Source organism: Varanus komodoensis, unplaced genomic scaffold (assembly GCF_004798865.1).
Source record: "Varanus komodoensis strain SLA01 unplaced genomic scaffold, ASM479886v1 scaffold169, whole genome shotgun sequence".
NCBI classification, from domain to species: domain Eukaryota; kingdom Metazoa; phylum Chordata; class Lepidosauria; order Squamata; family Varanidae; genus Varanus; species Varanus komodoensis.
This window is the reverse complement of record NW_025335502.1, coordinates 140,860-145,859: the sequence shown is the minus strand read 5'-3', so window position 1 is coordinate 145,859 and position 5,000 is coordinate 140,860. Positions and strand designations below refer to the sequence as shown.

The 5,000-nt window shown below is 44.1% G+C and overlaps 1 non-coding gene and 1 pseudogene across 1 annotated transcript; both read right to left on the bottom strand.

Moving 5' to 3' along the window:
- Positions 1-1,567: 1,567 nt before the first annotated feature.
- Positions 1,568-1,640, bottom strand: TRNAK-UUU. The gene has a single exon. It is a non-coding gene; the product is annotated as a tRNA-Lys (tRNA).
- A 3,161-nt stretch (positions 1,641-4,801) lies between these two features.
- Positions 4,802-5,000, bottom strand: part of LOC123021495 — a 994-nt pseudogene continuing 795 nt past the window's right edge.

Below are 5,000 nucleotides of genomic sequence, written 5' to 3'. Positions count from 1 at the left end.
CACACTCAGGGAAGGAACATGATGATTGAGCTGGTAGTGTGTGTCTCCCTTTGTGCATGCACATGTGTGTGTACATGTATGCACATGCCCTTTTTCCATACATACCCAGAGCTCCCGCTATTCCTTCTCTCCTTTTTTTTTCTTTCTCAGTCTCTCTTCTGTTTTGAAATTTTTGTTTAGTATTGTAATTTAAGGGTTTGGAGTAAAATTGGAAGTGCATCTTGCACATTGTACAAGACAATTTATTGGAAGTTTTGGTAATGGATTTAGGGGTAGGGAAAAAGTGGCAGAAGATATAGTAAAAGAACAGTGAGAATAGGTTTGCTTGTTTGTTTGTGACACTTGCTGCCCCATAACACGAGGGATCTCTGGGCGGCTTGCAAAAATGGCATAAAGAAGAAAATAAGCAATTTAAAAGATTAGTAATCTTAAACAATGCTTAACACGGGAACAAGAGACAATGCACATGAGAAGCAAAAGCCAGCAGTGAGAAAAATGTAAGACCATAAATTATACTTAAAAACAGGTACAAAATAAAACATGCCTTTACCTGGCATCAAAAGCTGAACAATGAAGGTGGCAGTTGCACTCCCTTAAGAAGGGCATCTTAAACATATCTGCTTCTCCAATGCTAAATGCAGCTTATGAATCCCTTTACATTCCCAGTTAAGATTACCTCATTCCATCACTTGCAATGTATGGCTGTGAAAGTTGGACCATAAGGAAGGCTGAGCACTGAAGAATTGAGGCCTTTGAATTGTGGTGCTGGAGAGGCTCCTGCGAGTCCCTTGGACTGCAAGGCGATCAAACTGGTCAATCCTAGAAGAGATCAACCTTGACTGCTCTTTAGAAGGCCAGATATCGAAGATGAAACTCAAATACTTTGGCCACCAAATGAGAAGGAAGGACTCACTGGAAAAGACCCTGATGCTGGGGACAATAGATGGCAAAAGAAGAAGGGGACGGCAGAGGATGAGGTGGCTGGATGGAGTCACTGAAGCAGTCGGCGTGAGCCTAGGTGGACCACGTGGGATGGTGAAGGACAGGAAGGCCTGGAGGAATGTTGTCTATTGGGTCACAATGGGTCGGACACGATTTCACGACTAACAACAACATTCCATCACCTGAGCTCACACCACAGAAAATCATAGATGAAGGTAGCTCTATAAAAATATATATTATTGCACTGCAACAGTGATTGGTTTATTTAATCGAAGGATGTTATGTTATACCATCCCATAACAGTCAACTGTCTTGGTGGTGCTCAGATTTTGTTTATTTCTTAAACCCACAATCTATGCAACTGTAGAGCACAATCCAAAACAACGGAAGGTAGCTTTCAGAATGAAGCTGAAAAAGTGTCAACAGTCCAAAAAGCACTACAGCATGTTTTTAAAAGAAAAAGAAATCTGGGGAGATCTGAAGATCTCTTGCTGGCACAAAGACCATGGTAGAAACATAGAAACAGAGCGAGTCAGAAGGGCTCTCCCGGGCCATCTATTCTGATCCCCGGTTCCAGCTGGCTTCACTCATGACATGCCTACCATGGGTATGTCCAAAAAAGTTTCGCCTGATCAGGGACTTGAACCCTGGACCCTCAGATTAAAAGTCTGATGCTCTACCAACTGAGCTATCCAGGCTCACAAGTCTTCTTCTCCCATTGCTGCAATATTGTCCTAGATGGGCCATGGCATATGTGAACTTCCAACACTTGGGGTATCCTTTCTAGAGCCATATATTTCATGAATAACACCTGTACAACTGCCAAAGATCACCTGAAGGTGGGGGTCCACATGTTCCCATCTACAATGGCAGTCTTCAACCAGGTTGGAATGTGGGGGGGAACCCCCAGCCCCATGATCAACTAGCCATGAATATACCATAACAGTAGCCACACTGATCTTTCCCCATTGCCATTCATTCCAATTCCCCTTTACATTGCTCACGCATGTTGAAACAAGGACCAGAATCAAAGCAAAGGCCCATATGTGAGATATCTCAATGCTATAAAGCTATGGGCAGATGTCAACCTTAGAAAGATTCAACCTATTCCAGAGCTGACTCAAAGGAAAGTGATACCTTTGTTGGTTTCTCACACAGGAAACTCAGGACTGCTGGGTGAGGGTAGAACGGGGTGGAAAGTGAGACTGGACTTGATCTCATTTCTAAACCTCTGCTGCCATCAAATGGCCACTATGCAGTACAATACACTCTTTAATTTATTTCCGTCTTGACATTGAGCTGCTCAAGCTTGAAGGTTTTCTCCTTGAAACTTGTTCCAACTTCTGTCTGTAACAGCTGTGAATTTTGAGTGGGGGTTGCATAATGTACACACTTATATGAGCTGGTTTTGTTTTTACACAAAAACTTGGTGATGTACAGACTGCAGATGGCATTCAGTTCCATGTTTGGTTTTGGGAGGTGCAAAGTGGATAAACTCTGGTTCAAAAGATAACCAAAATTAATTACTCACACATTTTTATATCCCACTTTCAGGCAAGACTGGACATCCATGTGGCTTTCAACATCTAAAAGCCAGTGCCCAGAAATCTAACGCACACAAGTACAGTGCATTTAGAGATACAGAGAGAGGGAATAGAGTAGCTTCTTCCAGTTAGGAAGGCAATGTGAGAGGTTCTGTAGCTCTCTGGTGGAGCACATGGATTGTATAATCCTTGGGTTCTTCATGTATGTGCATAAGGAAAAATTCTTTTTAAAAGGGCAGGGCAGGGCAGGGCAAGACAAGGGCCACACTGAGCACCTCTGGGAATTGTAAGAAACCCTCCACAAAAGTCATTTCTGTGTTACCTCACCTTCCAAAAATACTGTCTCCACCTCTACAGTAAGAACCTAAGAAGAGCCATGCTGGATCAGATCTAGCTCCGTCTAGTCCTGCTTTCTGTTCACACTGTGGCCAACCATCTCCCCACTGGAGGTCTACAAGCAGGACATAATTGTAACATCACCCCCTTACCCATGTTCCCCAGAAATCAGTGTACACAGGCATCCACTGATCATGCCTAGTAATCTTTCATAGCCGTCTCCTCCAGGCATTTGCCCAAGCCATCAGAAGGGTGACTATGACTCCATCTTGTGGTAGCCAATTCTACAATTATTCTTTTTATCTGTTCTGAGTCTTCCACCATCCAACTTAATGAAATGATCTCTGGGCTATGATATGATAAGAGTTCAAGAAAAATACATTGCTGTCCATTTTCTCCATATTGTTCACAGCATAGGAAGCCCCACTGTGAGTGTTGTGGTGATGGGGAACTATTAAAGATACCAGACCATAGAAACAACTCTTAAACTCATCTCATTTCAATGGATCGAATTTGTAATACATCTGATATTAAAGGGGTACCACAAAACCTCTCACACTGCTTGATATTGCTGATTTATTCTATGTCACCTCTAAATTAAAGTGGGTGTTCAGGCATTGGCCGTTAGGTGTCCCCACAACACTGTCCTAGCAGATAGCATTTTGTTAAAGCCAGCAGAGAACAAAATATAATAAGTGTTAATGGCAATCAGTACAGTTCATAATTTTCAGACACTCCAGAACAAGCATTAGATGTATTTAGTCAGATGTATTAATGCTATTCAGTTCCTAGGGCTGAATCCAAGCTCCATCCTGTTGCCTCTGATGGCCATTGCTGCAAGTATCTGCAAGAATCTCACACCTGGCTGTTGCTAAGCCACACATTTCCCTTTCATCTCTTTCAGAACATCACCTTTCGAGCTAGCAAGAGTCGCACTAATTTCTTAAGGTGGCTTGACATCCATGAAAGGTGGCCAGGATAGCTTCAACAGTGGGGACTGCTGGAGGGGAGGTTCCTCTTGGTGACAGTCCATGATCCTACAGTGACCTGGCATTCCCCACCTTTGAGGGCACAATCCTATCTGGCTGCCCTTCATCCTCTGGACTCAGGAAATTATTGGCATCCAACTGGGCATGGAAGGAGCACAGAGGTGAGAATTACCTCTGCACATCCCTTGCCTTCAAAGGCATTTAGATGGCCAATTTCAGTCATCTGAATATTTTCACCCTCCTCAGAAGGAGCAACTGACACACCACTTGGATCTGGCAGAACCTAGAAGTGTCATGCCCCTCCTCATCCTCCAAAATACTTTTCACAAGCTCCAGAGGGTCTTCCCTCTGGTGGTGTGGTGGTGGTCTCCTCCTTCTCCTCCTCCTCCTCCTCCTCCTCCTCCTCCTCCTCCTCCGCCTTCCCTTCCTTCCAGCTTCAGAGCTGGGCTAGCATGGAAAGAATCACTTTCCAGAAAGAACCAGAAAGAGTGAAAGGGAGAATGCTCCAAAGGAAAAGTCCCCACTGTGATTTCAGAAGGTTTCTCCAAGTAAGAATTGGAACTGCACCTTTTCCTATAGCCAGCCAGCCAGCCAGAATCAACCATCCATAGGACCGAACTCTGAATGGATCTGCAGTTAGCTACCAACTCCAAAGCCCAATTGCCCCTCTTAATATCTGCATTCAAAGAGGGGAAGTCCCATCTCTCTCTCCTGTAGTGTCCACCCCATCCCAAAGCTGCCCTGAATGTGGCCAAAAGGAACTAGAAGTGCATCAATACTTTGTATCAAAATGCTGCTTTTTCCTTTATCTCCATGACAATAGCAATGCTAAATTCAGTCAGATTTCCCCATATAGAAAAGAAGAATGAATGGCTATTTCTCTCACTAGTGGAATAGGGATTTTCAATGGTACCATTCCGAATGAGGGCTTCTCTTGGATTTGAGTTTCAGGAAAGATGTTTGGATCTGGGCTTGGGAAGCCAGGTAGTGTCAACACTGAATTGTTCTGCAGCTCTTCCCAACACAAAGCCAGACTCTCACTGTAGGGGCACCCAGTGCCTTTTCCCCCAGAGCTTTCCATAAAGCCTCCTTGACTTCCTTGTTTCTGATGGTGTAAATGAAAGGGTTCAACACAGGGGTGATCACAGTGTTGAGCAAAGAGATGGCTTTGTTGAGGCTGAATGAGGAG